At 40.4% G+C, this 20,948-nt stretch overlaps 1 protein-coding gene and 1 long non-coding RNA gene across 2 annotated transcripts in view; one reads left to right on the top strand and one right to left on the bottom strand.

Annotated features, from left to right (window-relative positions):
- The window catches only part of BTBD9 (BTB domain containing 9), a 495,371-nt gene that overhangs the window by 179,575 nt on the left and 294,848 nt on the right, over nucleotides 1-20,948 (bottom strand). The gene's annotated exons all lie outside the window — the stretch shown is intronic.
- LOC119539530 overlaps nucleotides 14,908-20,948 on the top strand; it is a 50,443-nt gene continuing 44,402 nt past the window's right edge. Inside the window, exon 1 of the long non-coding RNA XR_005217898.1 lies at nucleotides 14,908-15,073. This is a non-coding gene — a long non-coding RNA (uncharacterized LOC119539530). The remainder of the gene's footprint in view (nucleotides 15,074-20,948) is intronic.

Raw genomic sequence — 20,948 nt, 5'->3', positions numbered from 1 at the left:
TTTCCTTCAGAACTTCAAATGCGTTGCCATTATACTTGACTTGGCATGTGATCTTCTTTATTTATTTATTTTTTACCATGTCCTGATATGGAAGTATGCAGATTTTCTCTACATTCCTGGTATTCTGAAAAGATGATGTCCCTTGCTGTGAGTCTACTTTATTCCACTGGACTGCATACTCCAAAGCCCTTACAATCTGGAAATCCGTGTACTTGAGTTTTGGTAAATTTTCTTGAATAATTGTTAGTGATTTATTCCCCTAGATTTTCTTTATTCTTTCTTTATGAAACTTTAGTTTTGGACATTGGACTTCCTTATCTTTTTTTAAAAAATTCATTTTAATTGAGATATATTCATATACCATATAATCATCCATGGTGTACAATCAACTGTTCACAGTACCATCATATAGCTATGCATTCATCACCCTAATCAATTTTTGAACATTTTCTGGACCTCCTTATCTTGATCTGTAACTTTATATTTTCTCTATTTGCCACTGTTTTGTCATTTTGTCATAACTTCTGGAAGAGTTACTTAACTTTATCATCTATGCTTTCTACTGAGTTTTTACTTTCTGCTATAACATAAATTTCCAACTATTCTTTTTGTTCTCTGATTATTCCTTTTTTATAGCATCATCTTCTTGGTCTAGGATTGCTATACTTGCTCTAATCCCTCTGAAGATAGCAATGATTGTTTTAAAATGTTTTCCTCTCCCTATATAGTTTTTTTCTCCTATTGTTTCGGTCTTTATGTTTTATGTTAGTTTCCAGAGAAACTAGTCATCAAGAAGGTTATTGGGAAAAAAACTAGAAATATGATTGGAAACTGAGCATACAGTGAGGCTTTTAGTTTCACTTTGGGTCAACTCTCAGGAAACCCCCACTTTTACAATCTTTCCTCTTTTTTCTTAGGCTGGTCAGATTACCTAGGAAGATTTTCTAGTTCTGTGCATGAAAAATATGGGTCGACTCCAGAGTTCTAGAACATAAGGGGCAAAACAGGGCAGGGATGCCTGTGTGTTGTTGTTGTTGGGGGGGGGCATAAGTACTGAGAGGTAGATCTCAGAATCTGAACATTTAATCCTACTGTGGTTTGGTATTACTTTCTTCAACTGCACATAGTATCTCCCAGTTTAGAGACTCTTTGTTTTACCTTCATTCGAGAATAAACTTCCAGTTTTCCATTAGGGTGGGAGAGAAGAAGTCTAAGTTGAGTGACGTGGGGGACAGGACCCAGAGCTCTTAATTTTTTCATAAACACACAGTTAACCAATCCTCTTCATTGTAGCCCCTTTCTCCCCACCTCATTCATCACAGCTTTAGAAGTGCCTGGTGCCTCTAATTCCTAAGCTTTTGAAAATTCTGTGGCTTAGGATCCCATTTTCTTGGGCCTATTAAATCATTATCATATAGTCAGGTGCTTTACAGCTACCTGTCCCATGTTTTTGCCTCCTCTCCCATTTTCTTTATCCTTGTGGGTTTTGTGCCAAAAAGAAAATCCCTTTACTGTCATTTTAGAGTGGTTTTGTTCTGAATGTAGTGAGAATCATTGTGGGTTCAATCTGCCATCTTTACCTGAATCTTAACAATTTTTCACAAGAGTCCATCTGTCCCTGTAGGTTATTCCTGAAAGGATAAAGGTTCAAGCAGAGATCTTTACTGGACGTACTCACTGAGTCTGAGACCTTGGGTCTTCCAAGCTGCAAAGACCACAAGGATACAACCTCTACAATGGTCTGGCTTGGTACAATAATACAGGAGATAATAACCTTTCTTCTTAATTTCCTTCTCCATCTTCAGTACCTTGTTGCTGCTCTTCTATCCCCCTCCTTGTCCCATTCCTTCAACCTGGTCTTCACACAGTTGTCTCAGATTATGTAGTTATTTTATCTTCTGGATGAGTTTTTCACTGATTAAATATACAAACAGAGATGTGTCTAGACAATCCCATAAATTACCATCATTCTGCAGAAAGATTCAAATCATCTAGTGATTTTGTTAGCTACAGTCTCCCTCTCTCCAAAAGAAAGGGGAGTGGGCATTAGTTCCCACTGAGTAAAAATAAAATAATTTAGCTCATCCTCACACTGAATCAGCTGCAGAGGCAGCATTGGCTGCTCTGTTTATCTTGATGTCTGTGGAAAAACGCCGTCTCCTCCCCTTCCAGCTCTGTTCAGAACAATCAGCATGCTCCACATGCAGATGGGTGATTTAGACCCTCTGGAGCAGAGACAGGCTTGTCTGGTGTTCTTCCTGCACACTCACACTGCACTCTTCTTTTGCTGCTGTCGGTATAACCCAGTTGGTTCAGATAACAGCTGCTGTGCCAGACCTGATAGATTCAGCTGTGGGTCCCCTGGAGGCTTCCTAAAGCCCCAGCTCAGCCAGCTGCATCTAAGCAGAGCCATGGAAAGCTAGTGCCGAAGTAGGAGAAAGTACATACTGTACATCCTCTTTAATCCTTGGAGTTATTGCAGCAGTAGCAGACGCAGCAAAAAAAAAAAAAAAAGAAAAGAAAAAAATAGAGGGGCAGGAGGAACGGAGAAATACCTCATAGGCATGGGGGAGCAGGCCAGCCAAAGGTTCTAAATCAGACAAGTGGAGGGCAAGATGAAGGCAGAGTAGAAAGAAAGCTTTCAACAAGGGTCCATTCAATTTTACTACTTACTCCAAAGAAACTCTCAGGTTTTTGGTTTGTTTGTTATCCTGGGCCATTCAATGAGTCAGACAGGATTTAAGACAATAGGAAATGATTTCAAAACTGATTGCGACCTTTTTGTTAAGCTAAGGAGAGTTAAGCACAGCACATGGGGTGACCGACCATCCATGTTTGCCAGGACTGTCCAGGGTTTAGCACGGAAAGACGCACAGGCCACGAACCCTCTCAGTCTCGGGCAAACCAGGACAGTTGGTCACCCTAGGCCGCTAGCAGCCAGTTCCCGTTCTGGGCCTATGTGAAGCTGGACTACATTCATTTTCCTCTCAGCACCTTCCTTACCCTCCAGCGCCACTCCTGCCCCATAGCCGCTCTTCAGCCTATATCAAGTACAGTCCAACAGACAAGGGCATTAAAAGGCCACTCTGTGTTTGACTCTCAGTGGGAGAGGGAACTGTGCCATTTGGAATTCTCCAAGAGTCCTTTCTGGAGTCCTGTTAGAATCACAGGCCTGGTAGCACACACTGTTTAATAAAAATGATCATGGCAGAAACTGAAAACATGGCTCATCTCAGTGCCTGTATAAACTAGTGCATCCCTCAATAACTTTAAAATGCTGAACGGTGGAAAGAAGGAAGCAAAAAAAAAAAAAAATCAATTACACAGGGGCTGATATTTCAGTATGTGGATTATTCAGGCTCTTTACTCGGTCTCCCCTTCCTCTTGTACCAGTCATTACGCCACTTTACTGCTCATTAGCAGGGAGCAGGAGAAAGGAAAGGAGGAGGGAAAGTCGAACTAACCAATTTTCTTTATACGAGCAGATTTTCTAGGGAGGATGTTCAAACTATTGGTTTAAGAGGTTCTCTGGTGGGGAAAGAGAGTTGGGAATTGGGGGTGGTGGTGCTGTGGATTTTAATCATTTTGGTCTCATTTAATTATCAAATAGAATGAATTGCTGGCTCTCTATTTTCATCAGAAGGCTAGCAAAATTAATGTTAGACTAAAAAAAAAAAGTCACTTGCAAACACCAGAGACAACTGGTAATGCTGCCAATATGCAAGATAAATATACCTGAATGACTATATTTTATACTTTCAAATTTTTACATCCTAAATGAAAGAAGTCCCTCTCCACCCCCCAATTTAGATTAAGTGTGAAATACCAATTTGGGAAAGATACTGGAAAAGAGCAACTTAGTTTTAATTTATTCACTTAATTTCTCTAAGCCTTTATTCACTTAATTTCTCTAAGCCTTAGTTTCCTCATCTGTAAAGGGAGAAATAATAGTACCTAATGTGGGTGGTGGTGGTTATAGGATTAAACAATATGTGCCATTGGGGACTGAATCATGTCCCCCACAAAAGGCATGTTCAGGTCCCAACACCTGGTACTGTGGGTGTGGTCCATTTGTAAACAGGACCTTTCATGGTGTTATTAGTTCAGGTGTGCCCAAACTGAATGAGGGTGGGCCTTAATCCAATAAGGCTTAAGTCCTTATAAGCAAAAGAAATGAGACACAAAAGAGGAGAAGCCATGGGGAGCAGCCAGAAGCTGGAAGTCAACAGAACCTGAAGAGAAAGAGAAGATGACACCATGTGCCCTGCCATGTGACAGAAAAGCCAAGGAATTCCAAGGATCATGAGCAGCCAGCCACAGAATGCCACAGTCACTGGGGAGAAAGCATCACCTCACTGATGCCTCAATTTTGGAACTTATCCTAGCCTCAAAACTGTGAGCCAATAAATTCCATTTATTTAAGCCAACCCAATGTATGGTATTTGTTTTAGCAGCTGGAAAACTAAAATATGAACATCAAGGCTTCAGTAGTTCACCAGTCACATATAGAGTGCTCAATAAATGGTAGCTAACATATAGGAGTTGCTCAAAAATGGTGAATTAATATTTTTAACATAATTTATTCAGCATTTTTAAAATTAAGCAACTACTATATACCAAACACTGCTAGGCACTAGATATGGAAATAAATATGAGTAAGTCAATTGCACTAAGAGTCCCACTCTTTTAATACAGACAGGTAATTGTAACAAATATTGATAAATGTTGTTATAAAAATTATATACAAATTAATGTGGTAGCATATAAGAATGGCAGATAACTAAGACCGGGAGGACCAGGAAAGGCTTTTCAGATGTCATTGCTGATTACTGATGGATAAGTGAAGGGATGCCAGGAAAAAATGTGTGGGGAAGGAAAATCCAGACAGAAAAGTAGAATGTGCAAAATCTGGGAATGTGAGACCCTAAAGGCTAGGACTTTGGGCAATGTGGGGAAAATGGAGCTGTACTGGAGCAGAAAGTGAAACTGCAAATAGGGCAGCTATGAAGAGAACCACAGGATGATAGCTAGAGGGAGAGTATAAAGTCAAGAGAGAAGAAACTAAGATGGCTAGCTGAGACAGGACGAAAAAAAACGCCTCCGTGAAAAACACTAGCTAAAAACCAGAAAATGACCTAGAATACCGGTTACAGCGATGCGCCAGCTGGATGAGGGCTCCTAGCTCCAGAGGGGCCATATACTTGGTGAAACCGGGAGTTAGCATTCTGAAATGAGTGAGTAAGCTGGCTGGAAGACCCGCAGCCGCGCAGCAGGCTGGGGAAGCCAGGGTTCAGCGTTTGGAGACCGGCTGGCTCTTTTCAAAAAAAAAAAAAAAAGGGGGGAAAAACCCAGGAGCAGCTCCAGCTGCTGCGACTGTGGGAACCACGCAGTAAAACACAGCAAGAGGGGGCTGGGCCAGCCTCTCGGTGTCTGGCCGGGAAGATAGCCTGCAGCAGATACCCGTGGGTCCGGGGGAACAGGGGAGAGCCGGAAGCAGAAAGAAACCCTGCAGCTAGCAGCTGGCCCCCCCGGAGGGCTGCATAAACTCCTGCCCAGTGCCGTGTCCACAGCCCAGAGCCCTGCCAATTGTCCCGGAGCTGGGGAGGAGGAACTGTGCGAGGAGGAGGGGGCTGAGACACCCCGTTTGGCCATTTTTGCCTCAGGCTGAGAGCGTGCTGCCGCATGGCCCAGCGGCCTGGGGCTTCCCTTGAGGGATGGCGTGCACTGGTGACGTAGCACAGCATTCCCTCAGCTGAGCTCCTGGAGGAGCATGGCTGGGAGGAGGGATCCACTTGGAGAACCCAGGGACGCTATGCCAAGTCCGGTGGTTTGTGGATCAGCGAGAGAGAGGGTCTGGGGCTGAACTTAAATGAAGGCTTAGACTCTTGCAGCAGCCTTGAATCTCTGGGAACCTGGGGGATTTGAACACTAAAACTGCCCTTCCTCCCTGGCCACCCATACTCATGCCCCACATTCAGGGCGGACGGCTCCAGCAGCACACCCAAACTGAGGTCTCCAACTGAACCCACAAGAATCATTCCCCACACACCACGGGAACGAGGTTGAGAACTGACTTGAGGGATATAGGTGACTCACAGACGCCATCTGCTGGTTAGAGAAAGTGAATGTCACCAAACTGTGTTCCTGAAAAATTAGATCGATATCCCTTTTTCTTTACAACTTGAAAGAACCCTATCAAGCAAAACAAATGCCAAGAGGCCAAAAAAAACAGAAAATCTTAATGCATATGATAAAACCAGACGATATGGAGAATCCAACTCCAAACTCCCAAATCAAAATATCGGAAGATACACTGTACCTAACAAAATTAATCAAAGAAGTACAATCAAGGAACGAAAACATGGCAAAGGATTTAAAGGACATCAAGAAGACCATGGCCCAGGATATAAGTGACATAAAGAAGATCCTAGAAGAGCATAAAGAAGACATTGCAAGAGTAAATAAAAAATTAGAAGATCTTATGGAAATAAAAGAAACTGTTGGCCAAGTTAAAAAGACTCTGGATATTCACAATACAAGATTAGAGGAAGCTGAACAACATCTCAGTGTCCTAGAAGCCCACAGAACAGAAAATGAAAGAACAAAAGAAAGAATGGAGAAAAAAAAAAATCAAAATGGATCTCAGGGATACAATAGATAAAATAAAACGTCCAAACTTAAGACTCATTGGTATCCCAGAAGGGGAAGAGAAGGGTAAAGGTCTAGAAAGAGTATTCAAAGAAATTGTTGGGGAAAACTTCCCCAACCTTCTAGACAATATAAATACACAAAGCAGAAATGACCAGCGAACTGCAAATAGAATAAATCCAAATAAACCCACTCCGAGACATATTCTGATCAGACTCTCAAATACTGAAGAGAAGGAGCAAGTTCTGAAAGCAGCAAGAGAAAAGCAATTCACCACATACAAAGGAAACAACAGAAGACTAAGTAGTGACTACTCAGCGGCCACCATGGAGGTGAGAAGGCAGTGGCATGACATATTTAAAATTCTGAGAGAGAAAAATTTCCAACCAAGAATACTTTATCCAGCAAAACTCTCCTTCAGATTCGAGGGAGAGCTTAAATTTTTCACAGACAAACAAATGCTGAGACTTTGCCGATGAAAGACCTGCCCTACTTCAGATTCTAAAGGGAGCCCTGCCGGCAGAGAGACAGGGAAAGGAGAAAGAGATACAGAGAATTTTAACAGACATGTATAGTACCTTACATCCCAAATCACCAGGCATTCATTTTTCTCTAGTGATCACAGATCTTTCTCCAGAAGGGACCATAAGCTGGGACATAAAACCAAGTCTCAAGAAAAAAAAAAAAAAAAAATTGAATATACTCAAAGCACATTCTCCAACCACAATGGAATACGAATAGGAGTCAACAATTTTTGAACTGTAATTCCACTATTTACTTCCTACATGATATAAAATACACAAACTCTAAGGAAAAATCAGTGGTTCTGAACTCAATGTAAAATATGTAATTTTAGACAACTATATAAAGGTGGGGGAATGAAGGAGTATAGGAACATAGTTTATGTGTCCTTTTGAAGTGAAGGTGGTATCAAAGAAAAACAAGATTGATATGGATTTAAGAGGTTAATTTTAAGCCCCACAGTAAACACAAAGAAATTATCAGAGAATATAACCATAGAGATGAAAAGTAGAGTTTGGGTTAAGAGAAATGGGGGAAGGGGCAATGGGGAGTTAAGAAATGAGTGTAGGGTTGCTGTTTGAGGTGAAGGGAAATTTCTAGTAATGGATGGTTGGAAAGAGCATTACAACATTCTAAACGTGATTAATCCCACTAATGAAAGGCTAGGGAGGGAGTGGAATGGGAAGATTTAGGCTGTATATATGTTTCCACAACTGAAAAAAAAAAAAAAGACAGTCTAACTAGATGACAATTGAATGCTAAGGATGAACTTGGATGGGACTGGAGGATAGAGGACAGGTGGCCCAAAGGGACACAGCTGAGACATAAGGAAAAGGAAATATAGAATGTAAGCTTTGTATCATTGTTGAATCTATTGTACTTCTTAGCTGCGCTTAATGGGATTGCATAAAAGAATGTTCCTGTTCATGGGAAGCGTATACGTGAATTATAGTGTATGTTCAAGGATGTGTGCAGCTAGCTCTCATATGTTCAGAAGACAGAGCAACAGATGATGGATGATAGGGAGGGAGGGAAAGAAATAGCAATGTGACAGTATGTTAAAGTTGGTGGATTGAGCTATCAGGGGAGGGGGGTCAGGGTATGATGGAATTCTGTGTATGGGGCTAGTATTGTTTTTCCAACTATTCATATAACTTTGAATTTATTTCAAAATAAAAAATAAAAAAAAAGTCAAGAGAAGGATTTAAAAAAATATATATTAATAAATAGAAGTGATTTGAGCAAGTTTAAATGCTGCAGGGGAAGAACCAGTGAGTAGAGAATAGAGGCTGCTGCTTCCAACCAGTCTAAGGGTAGAGTGGGTTCTAAGGGCACTCCTTCCAACAGTAATGAGTCAGTGCCTCCTTGGATGCCTCCATAACGTGGTGAAGTATGGAGACAGTCTGGATCAATGGTTTCAATCCTGGCTGCCCCTGGAATCACCTGTGGAACTTTAAAACTTATGAATCCCTATGCCCTACCCTTAGAGATTTTGATTTAATTGGAATGATGCAGAGATTCTAATGTGCAGCCAGGGATGGGAATCATTAGTCTAAATCATAACGAACACCTACAGTTATAGGTAATTAAAAACACACAGTCCAAAAGCAAAGATTAATTACTTTGGGGTTAGTGTTCTCTTGGATTACTGGACTGCTGATTACTTTTTCACCGGACCTCTGCTTACTTTTCTGGCTCTATTACTAGGTGTTTCTATCATATGTCCTCTGTTTGAATCATGGATCATTCTACAACACACTTTTAGATGTCCATGACTTATTCACGTTGTTTCTGCTCCTTACTCTATTTGTGAAGCCTTACTTCCCCTGTAAAGGTCAGCTCAAATGTCATATACCTTATGTAATTTCCTGTGAGTATGGATTCATCTCAAGAAGTATTCTTTTCTCCCTCATCAGTACTCATATAACTTCTATTATAGTGTGTCTCACACTGTATGATAATTATATGTCCACTTTGCTGCCTCTCCTACTGGACTCTGATCTCTCTGAAAGCAGAGAACATACCTTGTATTTTCCTGTTCAGAGTATACAGTATGTGTCCAGTCCATTGAATACACTCAAATGTTTGCTGAATGAACGAATCAATGTGGATAAAAAAGGGTACTCATTATAAAAACTACTTTTAAGAATTTAAGAATTTTAACATATTAAAATTCATCAAAACAAACAATAGTTATCTGAAATTATTCCTTGAAGGAGTATAAATTTACTCTCATAGAACAAAGACAAAGATTTTTCCAGCAGTGGCTTATTACATATAGATCTCATTTAATAGCCAAAACAATACTGACAAAGAAAAACAAATTTGAGAACTCACACTTCCCAATTTCAAAACTTACTACAAAGCTATATTAATCAAAACGGTGTGAAACTGGGATAAGGACAGACATATAGAACAACGGAATAGAATTAAGAATCCAGAAATAAAGTCATACATCAAGGGCCAACTGCTTTTCAATAAGGGTGCCAAGACTATTCAATAGGAAGGAACAGTCTTTTTAACAAATGGTGCTGGGATAACTGGATTTCCACATATAAAAGAATGAATTTGGAGCCCTACCTCACACCACATATATATATATGAAAAAAAAAATGGATCACACTAAATATAGAGTTAAATATAATGACCTAAATGTAAGAGCTAAAACCATAAAGAAGAAAAACATAAACATTCATAAGCTTGGATTTGGCAATAGATTCTTAGATTTGATATCAAAAAGTATGAGAAACATCAGATGTGGCCCTCTCTCTCACTTTAACTAAGCCACCTCGGCAGGTGAACTCACTGCCCTCCCCCCTACATGGGACCTGACTCCCAGGGGTGTAAATCTCCCTGGAAATGCATGATATGACTCCTGGGAATGAATCTTGATTGAGAATATCTTCTTGACCAAAAGGGGGATGCCAAATAAAACGAAATAAAGTTTCAGTGGCTGAGAGATTTCAAATGGAGTCGCAAGATCACTCTGGTGGACATTCTTATGCACTATATAGATAACACCTCGTAGATTTTAATGTACTGAAATAGCTAAAAGTAAATACATGAAACTATCAAACTCTAATCCAATAGTCTGGACTCCTGAAGGCGATTATATAACAATCTTGATTACAAGGGGTGACAGTGTGTTTGTGAAAGCTTTGTGGATCACTCTCCCTTTATCTAGTGTATGGATGGATGAGTAGAAAAATGGGGACAAAAACTAAATGAAAAATAGGGTGGGATGGGGGGATGATTTGGGTGTTCTTTTTTACTGTTATTTTTTATTCTTATTCTGATTCATCCCAATGTAAGGAAAACGTTAAAAAATAGATTGGGGTGATGAAGGCACAACTATATGATGGTACTGTCAACAGATGACTGTACGCCACAGATGACTGTATGGTATGTGAATATATTTCAATAAAACTGAATTTAATTTTTAAAAAAGTACGAGTAACAAAAGAAAAAATACATAAATTGGACTTGATCAAAAGTAAAAAACATTTGTGTATCAAGAAAGTGAAAAGGAAACCTACAGAATGGGAGAAAACATTTGCAAATCATATATTGGATAAAGATCTATTATCCAGAACTTGAAAAGAATTCATATACCTCAACAACAAAAAAACAAACAACCTAATTAAAACATGGGCACAGATTTGAATAGATATTTCACAAAAAAGGATATACAAATGGCCAAAAAACACATGTAAAGATACTCAACATCATTAGATATTAGGGAAATGCAAACAGAAACCACAGATACCACTTCACCTCGATTAAGATGGCTATAATAGTTTTAAAACACAAACACAATCACACACAAAACAGAAAATAACAATTGTTTGGTTAAGATGTGGAGAAACAAGACCCTAGTACATTGCTGGTGGCAATATAAAATGTTTCAGCCATGGTGGAAAACAATTTGATGGTTTTGCAGAGCTAAACAGAGAATTACCATATGACCCTGGAATTCCACTCCTAGGTATATAACCAAAATAACTGAAAATAGGTACTCAAACAAATACACATACATGCAAGTTCATCGCAGCATTACTCACAATAGTCAAAAGGCAGAAACCACCCAGATGCCCACCAATGGATGAATGGGTAAACAAATTGTGGTATATTCAGCCATAAAAAGGAATGAAGTACTGATACATGCTATATTGGGGGTGAACCTCCAAAACATTATGCTAAATGAAAAAAGCCAGACAGAAAAAGTCACAGATTGTATGAATCCATTTATATGAAATATCTAGACTAGGTAAATCCACAGAGACAAAGCATATTGGTGGCTCTCAGGGGCAAGGGGGAAGAAGAAATGGAGTATGTTTCCTCAGAGTATACGTAAATATAATATGTCAACAGAATTGGCATATTATAGTTGCTATGCGGTTTCCTTTTGAGGTGATGGACATGTTTTGAAATTAGATAGAGATGGTCTTTGCTTAACTTTGTGAATGAAATGAATTTTTCACTTTAAAATGGTTAATTTTTTTATTGTTATCAAAGTATTTTACATATTGGCATACTGTAGATGAGTTGAAAAGTTCAGAGAAGTAGAAACTACAAAAAGAAATTTCATAATCCTGCTACCCCCAAACAGCTACTCACAGGCATTTTGGTATAATTCATCTAGACATTATTGTATATGTATAAAATGTATAATTTTATGTTATATGAATTTCATCTCAATAATTTTTAAAAAATCTCAGTTAGAAAGTGTTTCTTTAAAAAAAATCAATTTTATAAGGTAGCCATATACTTGTGGGGATAACATCACAATGTACAGCTTCAGGAATGAGGCAGCAGGATTTGATGAGTATAGAAGAGAGTAAAGGAAAACACCACCAGTAAGGTTTCTAAGTGACAACCATCAGCAGGTTGGAGAATTTCTTATAAATACAACAGAATTAAATAACCATGGGATATGATGGCTGAGTTACTCAAATATCATCACATAGGAGAGGTAAAAATTCCCCTCTAGAAGAAGAAGAGTGAAATCCGGCTTTCACTCATGGGAGTCTTAGTAATAAGAGAGAGTGGCCCAGAAATGATAGAACTAAATGATCCAAGAGAAGAAGGAAAAATGTTTAAAAATCAAAACTATCCTGATTGCTGCTATGAGAAGGTGTATATTGCCTACCTCTATGGGATTAATCAACAAGTACTTTAAAAAGAGTAACTCTGAAAAGTCTACATGTAATACATTCCAATTCTATTGGCAAAGGGATGAGGAAAAATTATTTAGGTAATCAGAAAAGTAAAAAGAGAAAAAACAAAATGGCTTGAGTGGTACACTACTAGCAATAGTGGGAAAAAATTAAGAAAATGGTGAAATTTGGTTGCATATCAGACATTTTCTCAGCATGATTTTTACTGTAGTGTGAAAACATCTTCTGGAATAATAATGCTAATTTTAAATGCCCCCTTATTAAAATGTCCAGGTTGCTATAGCCTATTAGGCAGCAGTTAAAATCTTGTGAGCTCTGCCACCCCTTTCTCAGTTCTGCTGCAGTAGGGCTGTCATAGGGGAATAGGGGCTTATGAATCCTGGGTACTCAGGGGTTACACTGGCCAGGTAAAAGATGGAAGAGCTATCACTCAAGTCATTTAAAATTGGACACAACATTAGAGAATATGCAATGGAGCTGAATGGGATGAACTAAAGAACCCAATGTAGCATTAAAAATAATCACACATTCATTGGTGCCAAGGGACATCTGGAGGACACTGTTTAAATTTGGGGCTCATTTTGCAGGAATGAGTGTCAACAGTCCTTGGTTTTGCAGGTGACTCTATACACAGGCACTCCCTCCCAAAATATTAAGCACAATATTAAATATTGTATTTAGTATTAAATACAAACCCTAAGATAACCTGACAGGGAATAGTTTAAATCTCCAGCTCAGAAAATGATTTCCTTTTCTTCCTTCTTTGGTTCAGTGATGATGTCATCATCCATCTGTGGTTTGTTATTTTTATAGGGACACAAAAACAGATAGAAAATACATTAAAGTGATGTGTAATTTTCCATGCAAATGCTTTGACTAGCAAGAGTTGTGCTTTATGATTAAGTGGAAATTGGTTATTTGCTTTAAATATTTATGATAAAATGTCTAGAAATAACATTTAAGTGATTTAATCCACAAGATAAAAAACTGCAATATTCCTTTGCCTGACCTTAGCAGCTGATGTGATATGGCATGTTACCTTAGCTGTGGAAAGACTTTATATAATAAATCACATCCACAAATAGCAGTTAAAATGATTTTGTACCTAGTTCTGCTATTATACCAAGGTAACCAAAAGCAAATCCTTTAACTTTACTCTTTTTCAGCTCTTCTAACAGGATGAAATGGAAAATACTGACCTACAGAGACTAGAGAAAAACTAGGTCAAATAGGCTGATGAATGAGACAAGGTCCTGTAGATTTTGAGAGGAGTAAGATTTTCTTTTCTTCAAGACGTCCCCCAGAAAGTCCTTAACATCATTCAACAAGGTACTGCTTTTGTGTAAATGAAACAAACCCTAGCATATCTGAATCCTATGACAAGAGAAATTCCAAAGTACTTGAGGAAGACTGTGAGAATCCAGCTTCCAATGATGTTTTCAGCAATGTGCTAAATCGAAACACTTTAACCTCAAAGCTAATGTTGAATGGCTCAAAATGCTAACATTATGATAATATGACAAGCAAAAGTAGTCATAATATGACAAGTAAAGAAGTTAACTTTATTGAGTGCTTGGTCTATGCCAGACACTATGCTAAGCACTTTCTATGTTTTATTTCATTAAATCCTCATAACCTATGAGGTAGGTGCTACCACTATCGCCGTTTTACAGATGAATAAACTGAAGCACAATTGCAGTGTTTAACTTGTTCAAGTTCACAAGCTTGGAAATGAAGAGCTATGCTCTGAGCCCACTTGAACAGCAAGGGACATATGTTTCAACATATTATAACTGAATGGCCAGGACAGAATAGTAGTAGGGTTCTTTTTTTAAACTTAAACTTGCATTTGTTCAAAAGTCCCAGGCCATGGACCTGATCTAATTGGCATGGCTATGAGAACTGAACTGAAACAAAATGAAAACCTGACACACTTATAATTATGCTAACTATACTAGCAAGAGTGACAGGCTACTACAATTGACTCTACAAATCTTCTGGCCAAGTCAATCTATAACATTTTTGTATGCTGCATAATGAGTAATTTGAGCATAAAGTACGGAAAAAATAATTTCTGTATTTAGAAAAATGGGAAGACTGTTCACAAATTAGACAATTGCAGATTTCCAGAAACAAGGTTCAGAAGGAACAATAGAACACAGATTTTTATTTCTGTCTTAACTGGATACTTCTCACTCAAAAGGAAGAGATGGCATTGAACTTCAGCTCTTAGCTTCCTTAAACTATCTGGTTCTCTAGTGCTTAAGGGTGAGAAAATGCCAGCTTTTAATTCTTCAGAATTAAAAGAGTATGATATGCTTTATAAGTGGACATGGTTGATTTATCAAAATGTAAAGAACTTGTAAGTTAAATATTTTTTAAAAGCACTGACTCTGATTTTCACTTGTTTAGAAAATAAGATCACAGTTCTAGTTGCAAAAAGTAACCCCTTCCTTCCCCTCCATGGTGGCATGAGTGCATCCTTAGAATGATTTGCAGGCATTGCTCTGTAGTTTCCCCAGCTTCCTTTCAAGGAAAATCTTTTCCTGTCTACAGGTTAATTCTGACAGCTATATAGAAACACCAAGAACCACTCCATTTCCCCAGCACTGCAGGTGCCAGTCAGTTGACATACGTAGCGGGTTCTGGAAAGAAAAGCTGTCCCCAAAGCACGTCACACAAAGCATGTATATACTGTACACTTCATTACTGGACAGATCCAAAGAGTACTATGTAAAACAGGCCTGATCTTCCTTAACAAAACAAAATTGTTGGTTTATGAATTAAGACCAAAAGATGTACTTAAATATTTTGGAAGCTGCTAAACACAGAAATGTTTCTAAACATTTTCAAGCACAAAATTGTGATTGATGCCCTGAAGGAAAGTGGAAAAGAATGATAAATGAATGGTGATCTCTCTTAAGGGGCCTTTTTGGAGGACTGAAAAAAGAAGACTTTGAGCCTCATGACTATTAACTAGGAGTGGAAAGAAGAATGATCTTTCCTTCCAATGATTTATGCTCAGTTTTTTCTAACATTCCTGTATTGTTGCTATTGCAATTTGGCAGCAGTTGGTTCTTGGTTAGGTTAGGCAAGCACAGAAAGTATGCTTTCAATGTCCTAACAGCAGAGGTCTGATGATACCTCCATTTGCTAAGAAGGCTTCAAGATGAATACAGGTTCTGAGGGCTGAGATGTTTTTCTTGAAGTGCATAAGTAGACACACTTATTCTACGAAAACCCTCACCCACATATGCTTAAAAATGTGAACACTTTAAAATAAGGGTTAATGCAGATAAACAATTTCTTACTTAATGAACCACAGTGGTAAGAAACTTGCTGATCTTGCTTTCCCCTTCCAAAACCTGCTGCTCTCAGCTCTGGCCCCAACAGTGGCCAATAATTTATATTAAAATAAAATAATGGAAAGGTTAGTAAAATTTGGTTAATTTGCCCATCTTTTTTCATAAGCAACTTATAAAAGAATTACAATTAGAAATAGGCATAGTACATTACACAGTATAAGTGGCAGCCTTAATAGACACTTAAGGTTTTCTTTAGAAGAAGGACTCAGAGCATGATTTCTGACAATTACACTGCAGCAAAAGCTTGCCTTGAAATAAATTGCTGTTTTTACTTTGGGGGGAAAGAAAAGCTCCTCTAGGACAGGACCATATCCACTCTGAATTCTGTAAAGCTACTCTTCATTTAGATCTGGTGTCTTGCACACAGTATTAGCTCTAGAAGAGGAGGTGGAGAAGAGGCCCAAGGGAGTACAATTCCTGGAAGCTTCTAGTTCCCCCAGACCACAAATTGTATTTTCTTTATCTGTCAGCAGACAGGACAGCTAAACACATCTATTAATGTGGAAGATTGGTTAAAAATTGAGCTACCTCTAGAAAATTGTAACAGCTATTGTGTGCATCATCTTGTACCAGAAATGGCAAAAAATAAAAAGCAAAACCCTTATTGAAAAGTGCAGTGTTTTCAGTTTCTGTTCTTTTTACTCCCTGTATCCTCAGTAAACTAAACTCACTATAATGTAACTTTTCAAAAGGTGTATGTAGATACGTGTGTGGATGGTGGTGGTGATGGTGATGCAATAATAGAAAGGAGGAAAGTTTTAGTATAGCAATATTAACATGAGCTATAAAAACTATAGATTCTGTTTTCCCTCAGCTTTTAGACACTGATAGTAAAATAGATGAGAACCCACTGCTCATCTACTGCCCCCTTAAATGAAATTTTAATACCAAAGACATATTGAATATCTGTTAATGAACTACAGGTATATCTGTACTTTATACATAAAAAATGCAAGAGTTTTTTCCACCGACACCCACAAATGAATTTTTGCCCCCTAGGGGGGTAATATCACCAACAAGGAGAATGCAAGCTCTATAAAATTTTATATGTAACTACAGCATTCACTGGAAGTTCTGGAGCCCATCTATGGACCCCAGTCAAAGCATCTCCTGTGGTGACTACAGACATTTTCATTCCTCTAACTACCATCTAAGTTTTCTTGAATCCCAATCATAGCCTGAGGATTGACTTTCAAGTCTCAGACTCAGATGCTTAAGGTGCTAGACACAGCCATTTAGCTGTCCCACAGGTACTTCAACCTCAATTTGTCCAAATCTAACTCATCAGCTTCCACTCAAACCTGCTTCTGGATTCCAACTCAGTTCATGCCATCATAACTTCCCAGTTATCCAAACAGGAATTTGGATTTTCTTTGATTCCTTTCTCCTCACTTCACATCCAATCAACAAGTCCGGTCCATTGTATCTCCTTAATATTTCTCAAATTTGTCCTTCTTCCACTTAGTTCAGGCCCTTATCATCTCCCATTTGATACAGTCAAATATCTCTCCCTCTCCTCTAGCCCTCCTCTCTCCAACCCATTCTTCAAACTTCTGTCCAAGTACACTTCTGAGAATACAAAATCTCTCAGTTTCTGCTTAAAATCCTTTGATGACCAATCCTCTAAAACACAAATAACTAAAAGGCCTTCAAGATAAAGTCCTACATTCCTAACACAGTCTCCAAATCACCATCCCCTGGAGTCTCATTTTCATGCCATTCCCATTCTCCACTCGATGCTTTACTATCAAACTGTGTGCAGTTCACTCAGCATATTGTACAGTTTCACATTCCTGCTGTTTCCTCTGCCTGAAACAACTCCTGCACCTTTTCTCCCCTTCTGCACCTTGCAAAGTAGTTACTCTAAAAATGTTTGTAACACTCAAGGAAGAAGAGAGGTGAAAAAGGAGGAGGTATAACAAGAAACACCTTGGGTTACACTGGAGCTTTAGCTCTGCTGCTCTTCTAGTGCTTGGGTAACATTGTCCTCTTGGCCATACTCCTTTGGGTACCTGACCAAGTTGGGCCAATGGTAATCTATTTCCAGGAATTTGGAATTAGGAATGAGGATTTTGGCTAGTCAGTTTGTATTTCTTGAATTGGGAAGTGATATTAATTCCAACATGAAAGCAACCATGGTTGGCTAGGTGTTCTCACTGAAGGTAACAGTCTGTTTGCAGGTGGAAGCAGTGGTGAGAGCAGGAGTACAGCCCTGGAAGGACAGCAAAAGTAACATCAGCTCATGACCACTTTTCAGTCCCTATTCTGGCCTCTAATAAGGCCTGACCACAGTCCTCTCCATGGTTCCACTTATTATTCCTGTATCCTAATTGAAAATCCCTTATTTGTTTCAGCTGATCTGAGCAGATTTCTGTTCCTTGCAATATAAAGGACTTGATTATATCAGCTTTATGGGGAAGTGGTATCCAGTATGGAATCCAGACTGTCATCTTTTGTTTCACAGCCAGTACTACTCACTCATTCTGCCTCTTTGAGTATAATATATTACTTTCTGTGTAAATTGGAGAGCAATCATATTAAAAGTCATAAATGTACCTCATTTAAATAAACTATCCAAGCTTCAATGCTCCAAAAAACATAAAACAGGATTGAAAACAAATAAATCTTTGCTCTGGGCTTTAAGGCTTATGAATTAAACCTGCTATTAATCAGACCTGGAAAAACACTGGCCTCTTTCTCATGGTCGTTACTATAGAATTATTTTAACTAATCAATACAACTCACTAACCTACATGACTTTCTGGTACTTTCACTCTCTAGTTTACTCCAGAACTTACTGCTAATTACTGCAGATCTAAGAGAATTCACACACAAGTGACAAAATGCATAAATTATTTATAGGGCTATTCATCTGAAATGGACATCCCATCAGATTCAACCTTGTAAGTGTCATAGGACCAGTTATTTTTAAATCAAATTGTATTTTATAGGAAATAATAAAGATGCTTTAGCAGCACAATAAATTCACACTAACAGCAGATCTGCATTTTATTGCAACAAATGTTTCTACTCTATTAAGCAAGTACTGAAATTTGCCTTTATGCCATGGAGTCAAGGGTTTCCCTGGGATGTTCTGCAGACTTGCAGGTGTCTGAGGTTGAGAACCTGGTGGTGTGGGACATTTTTAAAAAATATTTTTTCTTCCAGTTTCCATATAGGGAACGAGACTCTCTTGGATCAGAAAGGACCTGCTCTAATCTAAAAGGACTTGCTTCTGGCATTTATTTTTCTCATCTGAAACATTTTTTCTTCTCTACTGTGATCCATTTTGTGTCTGCAACAGAATCACGGTTATCATCCAAGACTTATCGCATTGTTCTTGCTGACTGATGGAGTGGTCAGCAAAAAAGCAACCTGATGAGTCTAGGGTGTGAATACTTGGCAGCCCCCCACTGCTTTAATGGATCTCAGCAGTATCAGTTTACTGAAAGGAGATCCAGTATGCCTGGGACAATTTACCATTCTGTATACTGTGCACAGATGCGGGTTACTGAGCATATACCTCGACTTACCAGGTCTGGGCTAGGGGACCTGCGCAACTCCTAGGGAGGGTAGTGGGTACGGGCGGTCAGTGTCCTCCACAGCCCCCTGGACCTAAGGAAGCGAGGTCGAAGGCAGGCCCCATTTCCTCACCCAAAATACCACTGGTGGGGGAGGCTTGCCGGAGGAAACCGCCCTTCCCCCAACCGCCCTTTTCCCCATTTCCTTATCTTGCCCGTACACTCCCCGTTGCCAATGCAACTCCCATCACCACCAGTGCGCATACATTGTTGCCAGACACCGTTGCCAGAGCAACTCCTGCACCTTTTGGAACAACCTCCGTGCCCTCTTAGAACCAATCCTAACCTCCGCACCCTCTCAGAACCAATCCTAGCCTTTATCCCCTCAGCATTGGCTTGTAACAACCCCCGCCCTCTATGCCAGCCCATATAACCTGTGCTCACCCCGGAATAAAAGTCCTTTTGTTCTACCCTTACTGGAGGAAGAGTGTCTTATCTTTCCCTTCTCGCCGCCCTCCACACCTTGCACGCCTCCCGCCGGGGACCTGGCCAAGTCCCCCGCCTCGCCCTCGCCTCCGGGAAAGAGCCCCTGCCGCCGGTACCCTCCAAGCAACGCCGATAGCCGAGGGTTCAGCAACCGGCCGCCCCCCCCCCCTCAGACGAATCAACTGCGACCGCAACTGGCGCCCAACGTGGGGCCCCTGGAATTAAAAGTCCTCTCCACGCAGCGGTCCAGTAAAACCACCCGCTCGCCCGGACGCCTCTCCAGCTTCCCTTCTCCTCGCCTGCAAGGTAAGGGCCGCCTCTCCCTCGCTGCTCCCGGAGCCGCTCCTCCCTCGCCGCTCCGTGTCAGGGGCCGCCTCTCCCTCGCCGCTCCGGAGCCGCTCCTCCCTTCCCCAATTATCCCGGCTGCCTCTCGTCCTTTTCTTCTATGTCCCCCATTCCTCCTGACACTCTTCCTCCAGTAGCTCTCCCTCTTCCCCTCCATTACTTTGCTGTAGTCCTTTGTGTCTTTGTTTCTTTGTTTGGCGCCCTGTGCCTCTTTGCAACCGCCCCCCCAGACTGCTCCAAGATGGCGAACTTCCTCCTTCTTCTTCCATCGAGGGGAGGAAGTGCTCTAGTGATGACATCAGCCCTAAGCCCTGCCGGAAACCGCATGCGCTTTACCCCGCCCTTTCACAGGGCGGAGCTAGTCCGCCATCTTGTGCCTTGGGCCCTGCCCTTTCGTGGGGCGGAGCTAGTCCACCATCTTGTGCCTTGAACCCCGCCCTTTCACAGGGCGGGGCTGGTCCGCCATCTTGTGTCTTGGCCACGCCTACCGCGCCGCCATCTTGCGACGCTTGGGGCCTCCCATTTCCGCCTTCCCCTTCGACAAGCTCCCCCTCGGAGCCGCTACCGGCAACTGCCGCCGCTCCTCCCACCCTGCCGACTAACAACCCCTGGCTGCCTTCTACACCTCAAGGCAACCCTTGGGGCAACGCTCCCCCTACCCCCACTCCCGCGCCAAGCCCTCTACAAGCGCGTCCTCCTTTCTCTCGTGCTTTTCGCTGCTTTCCTCTTAACCTTACCCCCACACCACAGAAACCGTATGACTGGTATCCCATTGACTCAGATACTATCAAGCAGCTTCGCAGGGCCGTCAAGGAGGACGGGTTAGGTAGCCCATACGCTTCCCAAATACTGCAGGATCTCGGCATGGACTATTGCATCCCCCA

The sequence above is a fragment of the Choloepus didactylus genome, chromosome 7 (assembly GCF_015220235.1).
Source record: "Choloepus didactylus isolate mChoDid1 chromosome 7, mChoDid1.pri, whole genome shotgun sequence".
Classification (NCBI taxonomy): Eukaryota; Metazoa; Chordata; class Mammalia; order Pilosa; family Megalonychidae; genus Choloepus; species Choloepus didactylus.
This window is presented reverse-complemented; position numbering and strand designations above follow the sequence as displayed.